Raw genomic sequence first — 25,340 nt, 5'->3', positions numbered from 1 at the left:
AAAGAGCAGGAAACCCTGAGGGTTTTCCCCTTCAAGATTAATTTTTTTTTTTTTTAACTAAGTAAAAGAGGTTTTTTTTACTTCTTTTTTTCTTATCTAATCTTAACCACAGTGTGGACATAGCCTCAGACAAACTGAGACCTGTTGAAGAGTTTAGCTTAAAAAGACCAAGGTCTCCCATCGCATCTGGAGCCATCTTCAGGCATTCTGATCCTTGCCACTGGACCCATTTGGCTCTGGAGGAGAAAGCAAGGCAGGTGATCTTGTACAGCCCTCCCTTTCTTAAACCAAACTCACTTGCATGTCATGGTCCTCTTCCAGAATGAAGTATAAACAATAATAACTTCATCTATACAATTGGACAGTTTCTCTGCTCCTGGTTCATGTCAATAGCTGGAACTAGGAAGTTCTGAGTCTTAAGGAAAAATGGATAAAAAAAGGATCCTAAACCTGTGTCATGGATGGATCTTGTCTTTTTCTCATTCTTTCCTCCAGACTTTTTTTTTTTCCAGTGCAAGCTGAGCTGAGGATCTCACAGTTTCCTGGCATCTGACAAACTCTGACTCCATTTATGGGAACCTCTGGGGCCCCTTTGGCTCCCCACAGAGATGAAACAAAGCTTCAGAAACATCTGCTACACAAAGTATATTCAAAAGAATGCAAAGTAATTTCAAGAGGCGGAGACTACTAATTCATGGGGGTAGGAGCAGAGGGAGGGGTGGGGAGAAGGTATAGGGAGTTCTGGGAAGGTCTGGAAGAGGATGTAGCTGGACTTTAAAGGAAGCTAGGGGATCCCACCAGTCAGTCAATAAACATTTATTAAGTACCTACTATGAGTTAGTCACTGTGCTAAGTACTGGCAATGTCAAAAGAGATAAAAGACAGTTCCTGTCCTCAGGGAGCTCACAAGTGGATGGGGGAGACAATAAATAAACATATATAAACAAACTATGTGTAGTATACATGGGAAATAAGGGAAGGAAGACACTAAGATTAAGAGAGGTTGGTACCAGGGAGAACTGAAGAAGAGACATTGTGTTAGAAATGGCTGGGTGAGGTAGGGGCTACCATATTTTAGCTTTGATACCTTTACTAGGGAAAGACACTTCAAAAAATACACCAGGGAGTGAGTTATACAAACAGTTCATTTGTGCAAAGGCACAGGGATGGCAGATGGAACCCCAGGTCCAGAGATAATTAGCAGGTAACTTACTTTTTTACTTTTTACTTCTTAAAAATTTACTCTTACTCGTTTTGACTAAAGCTGAAAGTCCATGTAGGAGAGTAAGATGAAGTAAGACTTGAAAAGTAGGAGAGAGGCAGATAGTAGGGAGCTTTAACTGACAAATTGAGAGGTTTGTATTTTATCAAGATGCTCATGCATGTGTGCACACCCACATACACACACTGGTGCACATGTACATGCGCATATATTTAGGAGGCTTTGTAATATTCCATGAAATGATGGAGTTATCCCCAAACTATCTGCACCCATGAACATTTTGAAGACTTCCCTCTCTAGAATCCCTCTTCCATTTAAATTTGCTGTTGAATATACTTTATGAAAGTGGCAAACACTTCTAGTGAGCATCCATCTCCCCAATCCTGCTCCAGTAGGAAAGGATCTTAGGTGGAACAGTAGATAGAGCACTGGACTTGGAATGAGGAAAAACCTGAATTCAAATCCTGCCTCAGGGACTTACAAGTTGTGTGATTTATCCGTTCTCAGCCTCAGTTTCCTCATCAGCAAAATGGAGATAATAATAATACTTCAGGGTTATTATGAAGATGGAATGAGATAATAAATACAGAGCTTGGCAAATCTTGGAGTACTGTCTAAATTTTAGCTAAGATTATTATTTTTATTTCCTTGATGTTAAAATTAGAGGACCATTCATTCAACCATTCATTCATCTATTTGATTAGTATTTGTTAAGGATCTACTTGATGCTAGACACTGAAGTAGGCAGGGGATTGCAATGATTGTAAATACCTCAAGGTATGTATCTTATTTTGAGAGAAAACAACAGGTATATAGGTAAGGAAAATATGTGTGTATGTGTGTTTGTATATCTGTGTACATACAGATACACAACATAATAATGATAGACATAATAATAATGAAGGTAGGGAGAGAGTTAGCAAATGGAGAAATCATGGAAGGTAGGAGGTGACACTTGAACTCACCTTGATTTTTTTTAAATAACAATTTATTTCAATAAGTAAAAATTTATTTTATCATCCTACCTCCCCTCATTAAAAAAGAAAAATCTTTTAAAAATAAATATGAGTAATCAAGTAACACAAACTACCACCTTGTTTTGTTTTGTTTTTTAATAACTGAACTCAGGTTTGAACCAAAGTAGGGATTTGAGAAGTGAAGGTAAGGAGGATGGGCATTCTCATGGTGACAAGGCAGCCTATGAAAAGGAAGTAGAAGTTTACATTGGAGGAACAGGAAGCTGGTCAATAGGGATGAATTGATGAGTGTGTGAAAGGGAATAATGGCAATAAATCTGGAGCAAGCAAGGCCTGGAGCCAGATCGTGAAAGCCTTTAAATGACAGGAATTTGTGTTTGTTCCTTGAACCATCAGAAGCCACAAGTGTTTCTCAGATAGGGGAGTGATGTGATCAGTCTTCTCCTTTAGGAATATCAATTGAGTAGTTGAGTAGAGGATGGATTATTAGAGGTAGGGGGACCAATTAGGAGGATATTATATAGTCCATTTGCAAGGAGCTGAATTGGATGATAGTCATGTGAACAAAGGAGAGGGAATGGCTATGAGATATAGGAATCTCAATTAGACTTTGCAACCTGTTATAAGTGGAGGTTGAGGGAAAGTGATCAGGTCACTTTTAAGAAAACAATTTCTGTAAAGTAGGGGACTTCTAAGCCAGAATATAGAGAGTTAGGGAGAGAATGAGTCTTGAAAAAGTGATGGTGGATTTAGAATACTTTGTCTAAAAAGTATTTTTTTTTTTTGAGAAGAGGAGGTGTGTGTGTGGGGGACTGAAGCTGGATTGTGTAGAAGGGTCAAAGGAAGGACTTTCTAACTTTCTATCAAGGATAATCCAAACTTATGAAGATGACTAGCAAAATGTTGATGTCCTCTACAGGGATAAAGAATTTGGAAAAATGGCTTTTTGGGCAAAGAGAGTGAACTCTGCTTTGCACATGTTGCGTTTGAGATGCCCATGGAACCTCTGGTGTAAAGTGCTCCCAAAGGCAGTTGCTTATGCCATCCTGGAGCTTAGTGGAGAAACTCAAACTGGATATAAAAGCCTGGAAATGACTTGCAGAGAGATGATAATTAAAGCCATGTAACAAGATGATAACTCTCATAGGAGCTGAGAAGATGACCAAGAGAGCATAAGGAGAGAAGAAGAGAGCTGAAGGCAGAACCTTAGGGACTACACTTGGTTAGAAAGTGGGAAATAGATGATGACCCAGCAAAAGGGATGGATAAGAAGTGGTCATAGAAGAACCAAGAGAGCTGTGTCACAGAAATCCAGGGAGGAGAAAATGCCCAGGAGAAGAGAGTGGTCAATAATGCCAAATGCTGCAGAGAGATTAAGAATGATGAGGTTTGAGCAAAGGCCATGGGATTCAACAATTAAGAGATAATTAGCAATGTTAGAGAGAACAGTTTCAGTTGAATGATGAGATTAAAAACCAGATTATAAATTTAACAAGGTTATCCCTGTGGTTGCATTTTTTCAAAGATTATTTTTAGAGCTTTATATACACACAGGTGCGTGTTTTACTTTATATATATATATATATATATATATATATATATATATATATATATAAATGTATGTATATTATATTTGTAGCATGCATGTATATAAGTTCGTATACTCCATATATATGTATATATGTATCTTTATATATGTGCATACCCTATATACAGATATGTGTATATTTTATATATTAGAGAATATAGTATATGTGCTTGTATGATATATGTGACATGTATGTATATAATATAAGATTATATGCTGCCCATACATGTGTATATGCATAGGTTTTATATGGGTATATGCTATATGCATGTATATTATGTGTGACATATATGTATATGCTATAAATGTATATATTATATGCACACACATGCATACTTTATGTGCATACAATATATGCAATATGTATATAATCTATAGATACTATGTATATACTATGTACAGTATATATATATATATACATATATACTTTATTGTGTATACTATTTACACATATGTGTGTACTTTATATATATGTGGATATGTTATATATAGTATTATATGTCTGTACTATTTATGTGTATATTATATATCAGATTGGCAGATTTAGGCTTAAGTTCCTTCTCTGACACACATTGGCTATGGGACCCTGGGCACTGTGCTTGAAGCAGATTTCTAAGATTAAGCTTCAGAGAAGGTGCTGATCTTCAGTGAAAGAGTTTCCTTACCCAGGAGATCCAGTCTTTTTGTTCTGTTCTTCCTCTTTCCTCCCTTTCTCCTTTCCTCCCTCCCTCCCTTCCTTCCTCCCTTCCTCCCTTCCTCTCTGTCCCTTCATCCTCTCTCTCTCTCTCTGCCTTTTTTTCTCACTTTATGTGAATATACACACATGTGCATACATGTGCACACATACACATCCTTTTAGAATACCAACAGCCAAGTTAATTGGTCTAAGAACTATGTGATTCTTTTTTATGTCACCATCACTGCAGAAGAGAATTGTACAAGACTGACTCAGGGACATTTGAGATTTTTCTTTGTTCTCTGAGCTGCCATGGCTAAAGACTACATCATTAAGTGGCTGGCCTACCGATGCTGAGTCTCTCTGTACTTTTCTACTTTAACTTAGCAGCTGGTACTCTAAATGTGAGATCTTTTTCTAACTAATGGCCGTATTATCCAGGAACGGAATTGAGTCAATATTGACTTTCTCAGTATAAGGAAACTAGAAGAAAGAAGGGAGTTGCAGTGAATTTGAGAGCACTAGCTCACAGGTTTTCCTTGGAGAGACAAATAAATTGGCAGAATTGGTCTCATTGTGTGTCCCAAAAAGAAATGTCATTTCATGGGACATTTGGCCATCTATTTCAATGCTCATAAGTATTTGTAGCTTAGGCACCAATGTATCTTACAAGGACTGAAAAGACAAGAAACTTTCAAAAGAACTCAGTAAGACCCTCCAAATTCAATCAAGATATTCTATGCTACTTATTGATTTCAACATAAATATGGGAATTGATTGAGGATGATGAGAAATATATTGAAAAATGGTGTATGAATTAGGAACTGGCAGGGTCAACTTGTTAACTATCCAGAAGCCTCTTTTCTCTAAATCATGGATCTATTCTTGTAGAAAAGAATCAGTAGGGGCAGCTAGTTGGTACAGTTGCTAGAGCAGCAAGCCCTGAACTCAAATCTGGCCTCAGGCACTTAACACTGCCTGGCTGTGTGACCCTAGACAAGTCACTTAATCCCAAGTGCCTCAGCAAAAAAAAAAAAAGAAAAGAAAAGAAAAAAAAGAAAAAAAGAAAGAATCAGTAGTGTGTCTGTTAATTTTTCTTAACTATTTTTCACTTTCCTTTTTATTCTGTGTTATAAGAGAGAGTTTAAGGGCAAAGGAAATGTATGTTTAGAAATGAAGTTGATGAAAAAAACAAAAAATAGCCATTAAAATTGAAACAAAAGAGAAAAAGAATTTTAAAAAGCAAAGAATTGGTAGGTACTATATACAACGAGGACCAAATAGCATCACAAAATACAATTTATAATATGATATACACAGGAAATAACTCCTTACTGATGCAGGAATCATTCCTGAGTCAGTTGTCTATGTATGATCAAATAGCTCACTTATTAAAGCAAAGATCCAAATTAGTACCAAGTATAAAAATGAGAAAAGTTTTAACATGCTACTAAAACAACACAACTCAATTTTGACCTATTCAAATGAATTATTGATAATGAAAATTTGTTATAGTTAATCAAGTTAATTAAGTCTAACTTACTGACATGCACTATAATCAGAGAGTGAAACATACTGGCAGGGACTTTTCTCCTATAGTACAACCCAGAGGGAGATGTAGCCAGCTGCCTTTGGGGAACCCAGCTTGTCAATGTGAGTGAAGCGTGGGATAAAGCCCTCCAGAATCTACAAAGGCTACATTAGAACTGAATAATGTGGCTCAGAGAACATTAGCTACAACTAACCTAAGTGCTTATGTAAATAAAACTTTATTTATTTATTATTACTAGCTTTTTATTTACAAGTTATATGCATGGGTAATTTTACAGCATTGAAATTGCCAAACCTTTTGTTCCAATTTTTCCCCTCCTTTCCACCCCCTCCCCTAGATGGCAGGATGACCAATACATGTTAAATATGTTAAAGCATAAATTAAATACAAAATAAGTATACATGTCCAAACTGTTATTTTGCTGTGTAAATACAATTTTAATGAGAATTACTTACATTCATATTGAAGGAATCCTTGAGGTTAGTATGATATAGTATGGAAAAGGCAAACTTTTGCAAACAATATTACCAAAAAAAAAAATCCCACATCTTTACTATTATACAATAGATTGATAGATTTAGAGAATAAAAGATCTCCCATTGCTTATTGACTGTTGATCGCAAAAACTATTTGTTTCAGTAGAGTCAAACACTACCTTAAATGTTCTTGTCCAACAAGTTACCTCCCATTCATATATAAGATCATTCTAAATCTCTTGAAAGATACTGCAACAGAGATCATCTTATTCAATGGCCTCTGATTGTGGACATAAGATCAGCCATAACATGGGGAGACAAGACTTGAACAAGGTGGGCAAGCAAGGATGAGTTGCCATCTTGTTGTTGGAGGCAACATCTGGAGAGATGAGCAGAGAGGTCCACATCCTTCCATACCATTCAGCATTTCTGTTTTATATATTTACAACATCCATGTATAGGATGTCTCCAAATTCTCAAGGCTGTTTGAAACCTTGATAGTTTAAATTAGCTATCAAAAATAAAAAGCTGATTGCATTTTTCTGGTTTTCCTCCACTTTATCGAGCCCCATTAAATAAGATAATCCTGTTCTCATTCATGGACAGATATTGGGTTTGGTCATATGCACATGCCACATATATAAGCTCTGATAGCTTAAAACTGTACTGAAACTTTGGGGGCATCCTGTATATAGAACAATAACAATCAGATATGGTTTTGTAAAGGAGAGAGCTTTCTTTAACTACCCTTTCTTCTTATTTCAGGACATTTTAGACAGAGAAGGACATTTTCAAAAGTCACTTCCCCAAAAGTACTTTCAGATGCATCAGACCAGAAGGCATTGTTAGAGTGACCAATGCATCAATTTTCCTCTTGGAAGTCAGACAATAAATATTCGTAAAAGGCCTTCCATGTGCTAGATACCATGCAAAGCATGAGGGATACAAATATGAAGAGTCCCTGCCTTCAAGGAACTTTCAATCTAATAGAAGACAAGACACAAAAGGAAGCTCTCATCATCTGTCTCTGTCTATCCCTGTCTCTCTCTGTCTCTCTCATTTTCTCTGCCTACCCTCCCATGTGAAAGGTATCCTATATGGGTTGATGCAAAAGTTCAAAGGAGTGAAACCTGGTGAGAAAGGATTGTCTTATCAGTTCTGTCTAATGAATTTCTTATTTCCCCTAAAGATCCCTGTGGAAAGAGATGCTTTAGTTTTATTTTTTTTAGTCATTCTCTCCAGGGTTTAAGATGGGAACAATCCTGGGTTGGGTGGACCTCCACACCTAACTCTCCTCCCAATCAATCCCAAGCTTGGGGTGGGAGTGGGGGGCGGGGGTTACTGGTGTTTGGGAAGTCCCCTGAAGCAGATCTGTGTGGGCTTTCTTCCCTTCCTCTGAGGGAATCAGGCAGAGCCAAGACAGTTATGCTCACACATTCTGAAAGGTTCTGCAGAGACAGGGTAAAAATAAACTTTTGCATTTATCCATTATCCTAATTATCATCCAAAAGATAAGCTTGATCAGATATGAGCATCACTGAGATTGATTTGCCTAAAATAAGAACCCCATTTGCATTTTTCTGATTTTCTTTCACTTCATTTAGCCCTAGTAAATGAAAAGACCGTTCTTCTCCCCAAGGACAGATATTGAATATATGGTGTGTGTGTGTGTGTGTGTGTGTGTGTGCATGAGCACACATGTATGCTTTCCCCCATTTGCTTATATTCCAGGAGAAGAGCTTCATGGTGATACCTTTGGCTAGGTAACGAGATAACAACTTCTTTGCATGCATCTTTGACAAAATGTTTTTTTCTAATAAAGAAACTTAGAGAGGAACAATGCCCTTGAATGTCAGAACACTGATCCTGAAATCAGAAGCCCTTAGGATTGTTACCATCCTTGTTCTTTACATGTGATGCTCCATTTCCAACTTCTGTGCTTTTGTATTCCCTCCTTGCCCTAGTTTTTTTTTTTTTTTTTACTGGTAGTGTCTTCCTATTCAAGTTTACTTTGTATCCACTTTGTATGTCTTGTGTATCTGTACAATGTATGGAGTGCTGGCTCTAGAGTCTGGAGGACTTGGGTTCAAATGTGACCTCAGACACTTACTAGCTGTGTGACTCTGGATAAGTCACCCTTGTTTGCCCACACATGCCTTCTCAATGAGAATGTTAATTTCTTGAGGGCAGAAAACAAATAATATTGGATTTGTATATTTACATTAAGCGTATGAATATAAAATGTTTTTTAAATGTTTTAATTGATTGATTGCCTGGGTTCCAATACCAGCTTGGCAAGACTACATATAGTATGCTTACTGATGAGGCTATACTACATATAGTATGCTTAACTGATGTGAATCTTTTTAATTAAGATAATACTTACACTACGTGGGGGCAGCTAGATGGCACACTGGATAGAGTATGAAGCCTGGAATGAGAAATTCATCTTTCTAAGTTCAAATCTGGCTTCAGATATTAAATAGCTGTGTGGTCCTGGGCAAGTCACTTCATCGTGTCTGTCTCTGTTTCCTCATCTGTAAAATGAGTTAGAAAAGGAAATGGCAAACCACTTCAGTATCTCTGCCAAGAAAACCCCAAATGAGATCACAAAAAGTTAGATACAACTGAACAACATACACTGCATATCTACCAGAGTGTTACAAGCCTTTAAGAAACAGAAGTTTTTATTACAAAAACCATTATATGTTAGAATTAGAAGGGACCATTGAGATCATTGTGCTCAATGTTCTTATTTGACAGACAAGGAAACTGAGGTATAAAGAGAGGAGGAACTGTCTCACATTAAAAATGTTGTAAGGTATGAAAACACAGGTCTTTTGACCCCAAACCAATACTTTCTCCACTGGCTCTCACACTGTCACCTGATACTTTAGAGATTATAATTAGGGCCTAGAAATGGGAGCTGGCTTGCCTATGGTCACACATGTTAGTTACAGTGACAGGATTAGAACTCAGGTCTCCTGGCCCGTCAGCCTAAGGTCCTCTCCATCAGCAGATATGGCAGCCAACTATATTAATCCACTGAGTTTTAAAATCAAAACTCTGGTTTTTCACTATCATTCACCCCAAAACTCAAACTGCTCACTCACATTATCTCACAGCTCCTTATTTCATCACCTGTAAAATAGTTAGGTGGCTTATGCTCCCCATATTTTAAAATCATCCTACCCATCTTATTCTCATCAGGGTACTCCCCAACTCTGTGAAGATAATGAGTGTGGCTGATCACTCTTCTCAAAGCCTACCCTGTTATTTTATTGATACCTTTTGTTTTTACATCTTATTTATTTCCAAATTTATCTTTTGTCCCCCTCCCCATCAAGTCATTTCTCAAAATAAAGAGTAGGAAAAAGCATGGGAATGAATGAGCAAGAATAAAATAATAGAATTACAAGAATGAAACCCCCAGTTAATCAAAATCAATCAAGGTGACAATATATATACTATAGCCATAGTAGCAGCCTACCTTGCCAATAAAGAAAGAGATGTACTTTTTCAGTTTTTTTCAGAGGTCAAGCTTGGTCATCTTAATTACATAGTATCTAGTGAAAGTTTTTGGTTTTTTCATTGTCATTGCTATAGTTATTTTGTATATCTTCCTGATTCTGCATCCATCTATATAAGTTTCCCGTGCTTCTCTGAATTCATTTTAATTGTTTCTTGTGGAATGATACTATTCTGTTACATTCATACACTATAACTTGCTTAGTCATTACCCAATCAGTGGGCATCGATTTTGTTTTCAATGCACACAACAACAAATGCTATTATTAATATTTTGAGGGAACATGGGGCCTTTCTTTCTTTAATCTCTTTGGGATATTTGTATGTACCTAGCAGTGGCTCATCCGGCTTCTTGCCCAGCCTACTCACTCACTGTGGAACAGTGGGCAAAGGAAGCTTCCTCCCTAGGGGGTTTTGAAAACCTGTTAGTCATTTGAAGGGAGTGCTTTAAATAGAGTCATTTGAAAATCTCTCTTGTATAATAACTGACATTTGTATAATGCTTTTAAATTTGCAAAGCACGTTCACATATGCTAGCATATGAAATCCTTAAAATCACTCCAATACTAAGTTAGGTGAATGGGTATTATTAGTTGCTTTTTATACATGAGAGAACTAAGGTTCAGGGTGGTTATATGACTTGTAAAAGGTTGCAAAACTTCTCTATGACAAAGCCAATCAGTGACAACGCTGATAAGAGACAAAGTCAATAGAAATCAAGCTATGTTCTTGCTGGTGATATAGGACTGGAGATCAACAGAGAAGATAGTGCCAGATAGAGAGATCTGGGAGTCATCTGCAGCCTTTGGTACAATTAATCACTCTCTTCCCTCGTCTGGACACTCTTCTTTCTTGGTTCTCCTCCTACCTGTCAGACCATTCTTTATCAGGCTCCCTTACTGGACCTTCATCTAGGGCCTACTTGCTAACTGTGGGTGTCCCCAAAGTTCTGCATGAGTCCTCTTCTCTGATTATCTCACTTGGTGGTCTCATTAGTTCCCTTGGGCTCCATTATCATCTCCTTGCAGATGATTATCAAATCTATTTATTCAACCCTAACCTCTCTGCTGATCTCAAGTCTTACATCTCCAATTGTCTATTGAACATCTCAAACTAAATGTCCTGTAGACATCTTAATATCATTACATCCAAAATTGAACTCATTAGCTTTCCCCCAAAACCTTTCTGTCTTCCAAACTTGTACCAAGGGTATCACCATCCTTTTAAGTCATACAGCCTAATACCTGAGATGTCATCCTTTATTCCTTTCTCTTCCTCCCATATCAAATTGAAAACTTCTTGATTTTACTTTTACAACATTTCTTTATGTGCCTCTTTGTAATCTGATACTACCACTACCTTTATATAGATCCTTATGATTTTACATTTGGACTATTGCCATAGACTTTTGGTTGGTCTTCCTGCCACAAGTCTCTCTATTCAGTTGTCAAATCAACTTCCCTAAAGGTCAATTACAATCATGATATGTCAACCTCATCTCATTCAATCAATTTCAAGGCTCCCTATCACCATTAGGATCAGATATAAAATGAACTTTTTGGTGTTTGAAGCCCTTTAGGACCTGTCCCCTCCCCACCTTTCCAGTCTAACACCTACTCTCCTCTACAATACACTCTTTTATCCTGTAACATTGACCTCCATATTTTTTTTTAAATACATAAGACATCCGTATACTGACTTAGGAAGTCTTCATTGCTTATTTCTCCTCTCCCCCATGCTTAGAATATTCTCCCTCTCCATCTAGACAGCTAGGTGGTACAATAGAATACTAGACTTGGAGTCAGGAAGACCTTAGTTCAAATGCAGCCTCAGATACTTGCTAACAATGTGGCCTGGGCAAGTCACTTAACTCTGATTGCCTCAGTTTCCTTATTTGTAAAATAAAATTCCGAAGAAGGAAATGACAAGCCATGTCAGTATCTTTGCCAAGAAAACCCCAAATAGGATCACAAAGAGTAAGATACAACTGAATAACAATTTGTACCAACCTCTCGGGTTATTATAAGAATCAAATGATATAGCAGTTGTAGAGTGCTCAGCATAGTGCCTAGAACATAGTAAACACTATCTAAATGTAAGTTATTATAATAATAATTATTATTATTAATCTCTCTCTTTGGGCTTCCTTTACATCCCAGCTAAAATAGGACTTTTTACAAGAAAGTCCTTAATGTTAATATCTTTCCTCTGTTGATTATCTCCAATTAATCTTATATTATATAGGTTTTATTTGTACATAGCTGTTTGCATATTGTATTTCCCATTACACTAAGCTGCTTGAAAGCAGGAATTATCTTTTGCCTTTCTTAATCCAGTGCCTCACATGTTGTAGGTATTTAATAAAAGTAATGATAAATGTAAATAATAGAGGCAAGTAGTTTGCATAGTGGATAGGGTACTGGACCTAGAGTAGGAATCCCTGAGTTCAAATCCAGTCTCAGATCCTTGTTGGCTTTGTGCTAATCATTTGGGCAAGTTACAACTTCTTTTTTACCTCAGTGAGGAAAGAAGGAAAGTTTCCAGGCATTTGAGAGATAATGGCCACTAAGATCTGGTTTGGGTAATACATTTGGATAGGGTGAACCACAAAGAAGGAGAGGTTACTGAATAATGGCTATAGAGAGGGGCTGAAATAGGAGTAATATGAAATTAGTTTAGCTCAGTACTTTGATGTCAGATTGAGAAAGGATTTACACACCACAATGAAGAATTTCTATTTCTCTTAGAGGAAATAGAATGTTCCTGAAGATTTATAAGCAGAGAGAAGACATGGTCGGATCTGTGATTTAGGAATATTATATGAGCAGTTCTGTTGAGGATGGATTGGCCAGAGGAGAGAGAAGTCAGGAAGCTATTTTTAATAGTTTAAGTGAGAAATAATGAAATCTTGAACTAGTGTGGTAGAGGCAGGAATATAAAAGAGGCAAATGATCTATTTTAAGGGTTGAAATAGCAAAATTTTTTTAAAAGATTGGAAGTGCATGATGGAAAGACAAAGGAATCATTCAGGGATTGCCTAATAATAAATAATGCTGATTATGGAAATGATAATAATAACAATAGCTATCATTTATATAGTGTGTACCATGTGTATCATGGGTAAAGGTGAGGGAAGAGTTGAAAGTGACCAAGATTTTTGTCTTAAAATGGATAAGTGTAAGTAAGAATTGCGTTATCAATATATTCAATGAACTTGATAAACATTTATTAAGCCTCTTCCATTGAGCTTAATGCTCAAGATATGAAGATAAAGGGAAAAAATATAGCCCTTGCCCTCAAGGAGTTGACATTCTATACATATACACAATACAACACAAACTAACGCAAAGATTTTTGAGTAAAGACTGATTTTGTTCATTTGACATTTTACTTTTTGATAGCTGGGCAGTGGGAAAAGTAAGAGTGGGGGGAAGCTGATAAAAAATAAAGGTGAGGGGTATGTTTTTGTGATATAAGATAGATCTTAGAAAATAAATTATCAGAAAGAATAGATCCTGATGTTAATAAATTACTGATGGGCCCACAAGGATTGGCATAATGTATTATGTTCTACTTTCCAAGGGAGAGCATGTTTACTCTGAATCCAGACATGTGGTCAAACCAGATTCAGCCCCAGAAGAACCTGCCTGTAATGATATGTATGGGTTAGTCTGTCTCTCTCTTCCCCCTCCCCTTTCTCCCTCTCCACCACACACACTTTTCAGTTCATTGAAGTCTGATGCTGGGGATAAATTATTTAAAGCCTATCTTTAGGTTTATATCCATGGTTTCTCCTCTAAAGCAGTAGAAAGGTACTGAATGAGACAGGTAATTTATTCCTACACACATAAAAAAAAATTGTAAACATAAAAGACTAACCACATACATAAACAGAGCGGCACAAAAATAAGATTTAGTAACAACTTTTAATTAAGGTTGCAACTTGCTGGGAGGTTGATTCTTGAACATAAATCAATTTGTAAGAGTCTTAATTAGGTATTTTACATTTCACCTCAACTCTGCCCTGTCCATAAAATACCCGTACATATCTGCTGTTAAAATGGACAGGATTGGGTCAATCATCTTGTGTTAAGGGGCAGGTCAATTCTCCGAGAGCCTCCACAGCTGTGGATCACAGCATCTGAAGGAGGTGCAGGGCAGCCTTTGCTGACACAGGTGTTGCAGACCGATAATGGGATAAATTGGAGGCCGGGGGAAGAGGAGAGAGGTCAGACAACGCCCAATGGTCTCTCAGTCAGAGAGGTCAGGGAACAGCAACTCCCTCTCAGTCTCCTTGTATCATCCTCTCACAAGAGGAGATCCATTTTGCAGGTCTGGGCTGGATCTCCAGCAGCCACTGTCAGGTGGCTCCCATGTCAGAACAATCTTGTCAATATCCAAATTCTTCTAAGCAGAAACTTTTGCTATCAACCAGTTCTACTCAATGAGACCTATGGTGTCTGTATGTCTTGAATTCATAAGATCACTTCTAAACCTTTCATATTCACCTGAAGAGAATGGTTTAATTACCTACTCAAAAAAGGAAATACAAAGTAGAAAAGACAGATAAGCATCAGGTGCTGGCTTGCGTAGTTGAGTCCACAATTCATATATGAACAGAGATGAGGTGAGAATGTTTAAGGACAAAGCACAATACCTACCATATAAGATCTGGAACAAGAGACCAAAATTCTCTCCTTTTAACTGATGCAATATCCTGCCCTGCCTACCACTGTCATGTAGTGGAGAAAAGACTACCATTCAGAGATTGCTAATAATGCTGATGATGGACATGATGATGATAATAATAATAATAATAGCTAGCATTTATAGTGTCTACTACGTGTTTTACAACATCTCATTTGTTCCTCATAACAACTTTGTAAGTTAGGTACTACAGCAACAAGAAGATTATATGATGATGGATTGTAATGGACTTGGCTCTTTTCAACAATGAGGTGATACAGGGCCAATTACAATAGATTTGTGATGGAGAGAGCCATCTACCTTCAGAGAAAGGACTATGAAGTGGAATATAACAGAATATTTTCACCTTTGCTGTTGTTGTTTGCTTACTTGCTTGCTTTTTTTTTCCTTCTCCATTTTTTTCTTTTTTGATCTGATTTTTCTTGTGCAGCATGATAAATGTGGAAATATATTCAGAAGAACAACACATATTTAACTTATACTGGATTGCTTGCTGCCTAAGGGAGGAAAGTAGGGAGAGAGGAAAAAAAATTGGAACACAAGGTTTTGCAAGGATGAATGTTGAAAACCACCTTTGGATGTATTTTGAAAAATAAAAAAGCTATTGTTATAAAAAAAGAAAAAGAAAGTTGATTACTATTATAATTCCCATTTTACAGATGAGAAAACTGAGTCAGAAGTTAAACAACTTGCTAAGAGTCACGTAACTAGTAGGATTTGAATTCAAGTCTCTCTAACTCCACACCTAGTTTTTTATCTACTTTTCTGCCTAGCTGCCAAAATTACATATCGTCACAAAATACCAGGTCCTTCTCAAGAAGTCCCAAATATCTGGTGCAGACCCTAAAGACCTTGTGAGGCTGACTAGAAATAAAAAGATAAACTCTGACCATTTTCATGAGATAGCCCAAGTTACAGAATGAAATTGGAAGTTCCTTTCTCACCTCTGCCTTTTGGATTCTTTGGTTTCCTTCAAGATTTAGCCCGAGTGTTACCTTCTATCTGAAGCTTTTTCTGATCCCTCCAGCCAGGAGTACCTCCCTAAAACTATGCATGTGAATTTATTTATAAATGTAATTATCAGAATGTAAGCTAACTGAAGGCAGAAACTGCTTCATTTTTGCGTTTTGTATCACCAGTTCTCAGCACAGAGCCTGACACTAGGAAGCAATTAAAAATTTTTAGTTAGCTGAATGATTGAGATAAAATCTCAAAGTTAAGCCCTTAGGGAATTTACAATCTAGCTGAGGAAATATGACACATAATAGCAGAGAGCTAAAACCATCACTTGATAGGTTGCAAGGTATAGAGATACGATGAAGAAAAAAAGGTAAGGTGTCTATCATTAAAACACAAGTAGATCCTGGGAGAATAATGGATCCTATGAAGTAGTGAAGGGTAAATGCATGCAAATTAATACTGTGTGAAGTTATAGTTATGTAAATTATGATAGTAGATTCCAGCTCAATGGAAATAGGCAGTTCAAATTTGAATAACCTCATTATTTGCACTAATCTGGACCTAGCTGAGCTGGCTTCGGAGCCAGGAAGAATCACATCCTGCCTCTGATATGTGTTAGCTGTGTTACCCTGAGAAACTCACTCATTCTCTCAGTGCTCCTGAATTTGTATATATTAGAAAAAAGAATTCCATTTTCAAAATAATTCATTTCATTTTAATTAAATTCAAATAATTATGTATTATTAATAATACATACATATACATATTTCATATGCATGATTATACATAATTCATTGTTAAGTTATTAAAATTAAATTTGGGTTTAGCATTTTTACATTTAGTAACTTAATTTTAAAATGATTTTAGAAATAATTTATTTAAATGAAAATTTTAAATTTTCAATGAACAGAAATCTATTTTCTTTCCTTATCAACTCTTCCTCCTCACAGGAAAAAAATAGAAATAAGACCATATTTCATTGACCATGTAAATGTTCTTCAGCAAAACAAATTTAGATATTGACTATGTCCAAAAAATGTCTCTGTTTATATCCTGCTTTTATCATCTCTCTGTTAAGAATGTGGGTAGTATATATCATTATGGGTCCTTTGGAATCATGGTTGGCCCTTGTGTTGTTAAGAATTTATAAGCCTTTCTAAGGTTTTTGTTTGTTTGTTTGTTTGTTTTTACAGTACTGTTATTATTGTATACATTGTTCTCCTGGTTTTGCTCACTTCACTCTGCATCAGTTTAGATTAGCCTTCTTGGGTTTCTCTTAGATCATCTTCAGCATTTTTATAGCATAGTAGTACTCCATTATAATCATGTCCCATAATTTGTTGAGTTATCCTCTAGTTATGGACACCCCACCCAGTGTTCATTTCTTAAACTGATATCTATAAAATTATGAATTAGCGAACAGTTGATAGAAAACTCATGAAATCATAAATCCAAGCAACAACAATGTGATGAGCTTTCAACAAGTCTGGAATATTTGACATGCAGTACATATGGAGGAGATTTAACTTCATATTGATGGAGACAATATTGAGTGGGACATGACCAGCATGATTGGTAGACTTGAAGAAAAAATTCTTTAGAAAAGAGACATGTATGGTTGAAGAGAGGCATTCTCTTGGAGAAAGCCATGTGTAAGGACTTTGGAAACTACAGACATGTAAGGGAAACTGGTTCCTCAAAATGTCCCCAATATCCAATCTCCCTTTTATCGCTTTCCCATCTAAAGAACTTTTTCATTTGTATATTTTCTGGGCTATGTAATCTGTATAATTTCTCCCAATTTTTGTTTAGCTTGGATAAATGAGTTGCTATTTATTATTTGTGATGGTCTTTATGGGAATTGTCTTATGGAAAGGGGCTAAACTGATTGATAAAAGGCAAGGATTACTAACCTGGGAAATAGGTTTGTTTTATACCTCCTTTGCTAATGATATCCTAGACCAGGAATATATAGTGGGGCAAATAGATATTAATTTTAGTCTAATACGCTTCTCAGAGATTGAAGAAAAGATCTGTTATCTACAACCTGGTGCTATTGCAATCTGCTTGACCTTCCTCCTCATCCCTATCCAAGGGTGTGTTGGAGCCAGCTCAAATTTCCTGGTATTATAAAATTTTCAGTGTGCATTTACACCTCAGAAACTATAAATCAGGGCTTGACTAATAGTTTTGTTGATTGCCTAGACTCAAGAAAGTGATGGAGAAAATGTTAATATGTTGGTTAAACTTAAAAGTGGATTATTCCTACATTTTATTTTTCAGAGATCTGCTTATTAAACATTTATAAGCATACCTCTGTTCCTACTCTCCCATCTAATATCTTGGCAGTGTACAAGCCTTGCCTCAGTCTCTCCTCTTCTCAAGTTGTTTGTTTCTTTGTTTTTACAGTGCTGTTATTATACATTGTTCTCTTGGTTCTGCTCCTTAGATGACGTTTCCATAACTCTCTCAAGTTTGTATCTATTTGTTTAGACCACCCATATGTAGATGCATATCTTATCTGAGTACATCTCTCTTACAATAATAAAAATGTAAGCCATGACAAAAAAAAAACTACTAATAAAAATGATCTGCAAAGTAGAATGGGTTGCTTAGGGAAGGGTGGACTCCCCATTTCTGGAGGTCTTCAAGAAGAAGTTTGATGGGAGTATTTTAGGAGGATTGTAGGGAGCTAGTAGAATGCAAACTCTTTAGGGTCAGGGATCATTTTCATTTTTCTCTTTATATCATCAGTATTTAGGATCCTCCCTGGCTGATGTTTAACAAATGATTGTTGAAATAAATATTTGTTGATCAATTGAATGAATATTCTTTGACTTATAAGATCCACAGGTAAAAGGGACCAAACAACCAATAAGCATTTATTAATGCCTGGGATTGTGTCAGGTAATGGGTACACAGGGACAAAGGCTGTCACAATTCCCCCTTTTAAGTAGTTTACATTTTATCTTGGTATGCATGTATACATGTAAGTATGGATATAGAAAACACACAAAAGAAGTATGAAGTACAAGGTAGTTAAATATAAGGTGATTAATGAGTAATTTCTAGATCTTGTCCCAGAGAGAATTTTAATGACTGGTAGGGCAGTGGGGACCAGATGGAATATTCTCTGTAAACCTTAAGGTGTTGGACAAATGCCTGGTTACTATTGTTCTCATCAACTAACCCAGACGTGACTGTCAATAGTCACAACTTGATAATGCTTTTCTCAGTCTACTAAGCAATGGGATGTAGGGAAACAAAAACAAGAAACAAAAAAAAAATGGGATGTAGGGAAAATAAAAATCTAAGCTCTCTGTGTAGCCTTAGAAGATAATATAGACTGTCCATATCAGGGGCAAGGAAAGTCCATTTGTCCCAAAAAAGTATGTGATTGATTTTTACTTTTTAAATTGGTTTTAAAAAACAAAACCAAAAACAATTTGTGCTTGTGGTTGCTTTTTTTTTTTAAATCCATGCCACCAAAATAAAAACATTGTCCTGTGAATCATTATCTGGATGGGCTGGGGATGTATTAAGTCTCACAAAAGAAAAGTCTGGCCCAAGAGTAATCCTGTGTGCTGGAAAGCTGGAGGGGGGAAGGGAAAGGCTGAGCAGATGGTTTCAAAGGAAATCCTTGAGAGCTAGGATTAAAAAGCAATTTTCAGCAACCTGAAAATGGGGCTTCAGATTTGGGTCACTGAAATTAACCCATTACCCACTCACTGGTACCCAGGGATTTTGACCCCTGGCAGAGAGAGATAAGGTTGGTTCTTGTCCCAACTATAGATCCATGCCCCAAAAGAACACAAGTTGAGTATCTATTAGTTTTCGTTCCTTTTAGTTTGGAAAACAATGCCTTCCAAGCACCTGTATCACCCAGCAGGACGAAAAACAAAAACAACCCTTCTCAAAAGAACAAAAACAACACCACCATAACAACAACAGAACTACAACAACAAAACCAGAAACCAACCCCCCCCCCAACAAATCCTACCCAAACAAAAACATTATTAGGATCAAAAACTGGTAGTGTTAGGTCTACATCCTGAACGGACTGTATTTGGACAGCCAAGGGATGAGTGATGGATAGATGGTGTTGAGGACTTGAGCCACCATGCTCTGCCTTCGGAACCAGGGACCTAATTACTCTTGGTTCACAGTCTTTAGCCCCCAAATGTGATTCAACAACAACTTCAGAATAGGGAATTTCTGAAGGGATGTGTTTCTCCTTTGTTTCTTCCCAGAGACCAAAACTGCCCTGTAACTTAAAGTACCAGAGCCCTTAGCAAAGTTATAACACAGTGCCCATTTATATCTTAGACACTAAATAAAGAAATTTCCTGGTTCTTGATCATGGGTGGAATGAAAAACATGTACATATAAATACATATATACAAACATACATACATATATGTGTGTATGTTGTATATATATGCAAACATATGAGGAGAGAGGAAAAAAAAGAGAGACATACATACTCATAGAGATAGAGACAGAGAAAAGGGGCGGGGTACAGGCAGGAAGGGAGGTAGAGAGGGAGACAGGAAGACAGAGAAGTGATTGCTATACTGATGGATGAGCTATATAGGTTGTTCATTGCACCCATGATCAGGAACCAGACAATTTTTTTTACTGAGGTCTAACATACAAATAGGCACCCTTTCTATTTGTAATTGTGACCAAGGCTTGGGTCCTTTTAGTTACAGGTCAATTTTGGTCTCTAGTGAGAAACAAAAAAAAAAGGAGAAATACATTATCCTCCCCCCACCACCCAAGCTTCCTAACAGATAGATCAATAGATAAAGATATATTTCTTGGTCAGGACAATCAGGACAAACACACAAAGAGTTGGACCCAGGATTAAAGAAAAGGAGAATAGCCTAGATTACTTTGAGGAAATTTTCCAATACTTTTAAGTCCCCAAGTTTCTCCTCCAAACAAAGTCCCATCTTTTTCACATGAGTTTTCTTCTGGTGCTGATCAATTGGGTGACCTAGCCAACAGGGAACCAGTCTCAGAGTCAGAAATCCAGTCTCACTTCTGATGACATGAACTGGCTGTGTGACTCTGGGCATGTCACTGAACCTCGCAGTTCCAGACAACTCTATAAAATATTGTTCTGCACTGACAGAAAGGGCTTCCTCATCGGAAGTTCCCTACAGTGAAATCACAGATCCAACTTAAAAATAACATCTTTCCTGGTGATGTTGTTTGGCCACAAGTCTCAGAACATGGTGGCCTCCAAGGAATCAAAATTGAGGTTCACCCAGAGGGAAATGGAAAAGTGCAGAGTGAATATAGTACACTGCAAGTAAGGAGTTAAAGGGAGAAATATCATAGAGAATGTTATAAAAATATTGGAGCAAAAAACAAAGTTGGGCTAGTCATATGGTGAGAGCTAAGGGATCACTTAGAAAATAGACAGAAAGTCTGTGCACTCTATTGATATACTCAAGTTAAGTTAAGAGAAATCAAAGAATGCCCTCAAGATGTTGGAGAAACGGTCCCATGGTGGGCATGAATAAATAGAGCTGCTTTGGATGTAGAAAAATGGATAAGTTAAAAATCGCATCCTTGGAGGGTCTATAAAAAGTACATAAAGGATGACACAAATCCATTTGAGAATTTGAGAAGTCACCGATTCATACATCTAAAAAGGCTTTTTGATATTACCTAATCCAACACTCTCATTTTATGGATGAAGGAAGTAGAATGTGAGTTTTCTGAGGGCAGGGGCCAATTTATATTTGGATTTGATATCCCTGGTGTCTCATGTCATATCTTGCATTTAATAGGGTAAAGAAGAGCATTGAAATTATCATAAAGCAAAAGAGTACTAAACCTGGATGGAACTGCAGAGACCATGGAGTGTAAATTATAAATTTACATAGAAAAAAACTGAGGTACTTTTCCCTCCCCACACACCCCTTGCCAATCCTCAGAAGGGTTAACCTAAGATCCCATAGCAAATACCTTATCACAGAGATCTCCTGAAGTACCTCAGGAATCCATGGTTGACCTTGTGCTATTAACATTTTTGTCAGTGACTTGGATAAAGTTCATCAGATTTGTATACAAGAACTTGAAGGGGTTAGCTAATGTTAATAAACGATGCCAGGATCTAAAAGGATATCGAAAAACTCCAGTTTTCTAGAACACTAGATTGACTCTAATAAGATTAAATTAAAAGAGAATAAAAGTGAAGTCTTATTCTTGTGTAGGAAAAAAAATTAACTTCACGGGTATAAGCTATAGAAGGCATGGATAGTTTTGTGAAAAAGATCTGGTGTTTTTATTTGTTTGTTTGTTTGTTTTAGCAGATTGCAAGCCCAATGTGAATTGGCATGCCATGATTTAGTTAGTTACAGGCAGCTTTGTCTGTGGTGAGAAACCTAATAGATAGGTCAACAGATAGGTATAGATGATATAGATATAGATTGATAGACATAGATATATAGATAGATAGACATGGATGTATGTATGAATATGTATATCTTGGCTAGGACAAACAGCACAAATACATGAGGAGTTAGATTTAGAACTGAATAAGAGGAGGAGAGTGGCTAACTGATTGTGGAAGCCAGAAAGTTAACTTGCTCTTAGACTGCATTAAGAGAGCATTGGCTTCCTGGAATAGGGAGATGATCACCACTGTACTTTTTTCAGTTTAAGAGAGTCCAAAGGAAGGTAACCAAGATGGTGAAGAAGTCAATGACAGATGAGGGTGTTTGGAGACAACCAAGATGGTGAAGAAGTCAATGACAGATGAGGGTATTTGAAGGCAACCAGAATGGTGAAGAAGTCAATTGGTATGAGGGTGTTTGAAGGTAGCCAAGATGGTGAAGAAGTCAATGACAGATGAGGGTGTTTGAAGGCAGCCAAGATGTTGAAGAAGTCAATTATGTATGAGGGTGTTTGAAGGTAGCCAAGATGGTGAAGAAGTCAGTGACAGATGAGGGTGTTTGAAGGCAGCTAAGATGGTGAAGAAGTCAATGATGTATGAGGGTGTTTGAAGGCTATCAAGATGGCAAAGAGTGTTTTGTCAACAGCATATGAAGTTTAAATTTATATGGGTATAGGTAGTTTTAGACAGAAAGCCCCAAGATTAAGGAGGTCTGAGAAAGAATTCCTGCAGAAGGTGAAATTTTAGCTGAGATGTGAAAATGCTAAGGTAACAGGAGGTGGAGATGAAGAGGAAGAACATTTAATCACAGAATCATGGGATATGCCAGTGAAGAAGAACCTTAGACTTCTAAGAGTCCTTAATCTTTTTTTGTGCCCCAGGCTCTTTTTGCAGTCTAGTGAAGCCTTTGGATCTATTCTCAGAATAATGTTAAATGCATAAAATAAAGTACTAGAATTACAAAGGAAACCAATTCTATTGAAATAAAGATGTCATTTTTTCCTCATTCAAGTTCATGGACTCTCCTCTGAAATCTATCCACCGATTTTTTGGAAGGGGGAGAGGGGATCCATGGATTCCAGGTTAAAACCACAGACTCTAATCCAACCTCAGAACCAGGAATGGTAACGCTCAGAGTGCTTTATGACAGTGAGGGTTGGAAAAGGGGGTAGATAGCTCTGATACATGAAAAATACCATCTATCAGACCCTGTGAGCAATTCTGAGGTTGTATTGGAAAACTCTTTCTCTATTCCACATATTTCTGTGGAAGGAACTGAAGCTTTTTCTACTGTTTCCTCTCCTTCCCAACAAATGCATTTTATTTACCCAACATATATCAAAAGTCTATTCTGTGTAAGACATTGGGAATGCAAAGACAAAGTTGAAACAATCTCTGCCCTCAAGGAGTTTATTTTTTGACAGAGAATGCAACAAGTAAACAGGTAAGTAAGTAAAAGATAATTTGGGGAAGGGGTCAATAATTAAGAGGATCAGTGTAGACTTGACCAAATTGTTGGGATCTGAACTCATTCTAGAAAAGTGAAGAACTCTGGGAGGTAGAAATGAAGAAGGTGCACATTTCAGACGTGGATGGCAACCTATGCCAACACCTGGAGGCTAGAGATTGAGTGTCAAGTTCAGGGAATGGCTTCTAAGCCAGTTTGGCTGAAATAGACAATGTGTGAAGTAGACTCATGGGGAACAAGTTGGAAAGGTAAGTAAGAGGTTTTACAGTCACCAAAAAAATTGGTGTGGATGAAGTATGAGATGGATGTAGGGCTTGTTCTATGTCTAAAAAACCAGCATTCACACAGAAGTCATTTGTCACTAACTTCTTCACCATCTTGGCTGCCTTCAAACACCCTCATCTGTCATTGACTTCTTCACCATCTTGGCTGCCTTCAAACACCCTCATCTGTCATTGACTTCTTCTCCAAACACCCTCATATGTCATATAGCTTATAGCTACTATAAGCTAAAAAAATTAATAAAGGACTCAGATCTGGAATACAAGATTTTGGCCAAACGAATCTTTGATTAGACTCATGAGCCCATGCTTTGCTTTCTGTGACAATGCAAATTTATCTGTAGAGAAGGCTGGATCGTAATTTATAGAGAAACCAGAGAATTGGATCTATATCTTTTCTCAACTGGTATCACATGTGATTGAACAAGAATTGAAGGGATCATGTTCCAAGCAGGTGGAAGCATTTAAAGAACCTGCTTAATATGGAAATGTGTTTTTACAGATGTAGAAATGTTTTACATGGTTGCACATATATAACCTATTTTAAAATTCTTACCTTTTTAGAAAAGGGGGGAGGAAAAAATTTGGAACCCCCAAATTTGAAAAAATTAATGTTAATGATTAGTGTGAAAATAAGTTTAATATAATAATACATGTATAACCTAAATCAGATTGCTTCCCATCTTGGGGAGGGGGAGGGTACAGAAGGAGGGAAAAATATGGAACAAAAATCTTATAAAAGTGAATGTTGAAATCTTTCTTTACATGGAATTGGAAAAATAAAATATAAAAATCAGTGTTAAAATTGCCTTTATATGTAATTGGAAAAAATAAAATAAAAAAAAGAACATGCTCATCAAGTCTTGCCTTATACATGGCTTTCTAAGAAAGTCAAATTGCATGGGCCCTGATTACATGTCTCACTGCTATTCTACGCTTCATCTTCTCTCTTTCTCCCCCTCCCTTCCCTCTCATTCTCTTCTTCCTCTTGGTACAATTCTTTCCATTGTTTCCCAAACACTTAGCTAAGAAAACACTAAATTCTGCCTCTAGCAACTACATTCAGGATTCCTAAGAAAATTCTAGTTTTGTCTTCAGGATGAAAAGAAAAAAAAAAAACAACAGCCAAAATCCATCAATCATCTGGATAACCTGTTTCGGTAACATCAGTCAGTTAACCTGGAAACTTGTAGATTTTGTGAGTCTGAGTGGCATCAGTGATCTCTCTCTCTCTCTCTTTCTCTTTCTTCTCCCCCTTCTTTCCCCTCTCTCCTTTCCCTCCCCCCCTCTCTCTTTCCCTTTTTCTCTCCTTCTCCTTCCTTCTTCCTCTCTCCCCTCTCTTTCTCCTTCTTCTTTCTGATTTTTGTTGTACTTTTCCTACAGTGATATGTGCACATTTCTCTCTAGATATAAAACAGAAATTCCTTGAGGGCTGGGACTGAAAGACAATCTTGACTGTCCACAGGACTTTAGGGTTAGAGAAATTATATACTGTG

This window comes from Sarcophilus harrisii, chromosome 4 (assembly GCF_902635505.1).
Source record: "Sarcophilus harrisii chromosome 4, mSarHar1.11, whole genome shotgun sequence".
Classification (NCBI taxonomy): Eukaryota; Metazoa; Chordata; class Mammalia; order Dasyuromorphia; family Dasyuridae; genus Sarcophilus; species Sarcophilus harrisii.
Note: the sequence above shows the minus strand (reverse complement) of the source record.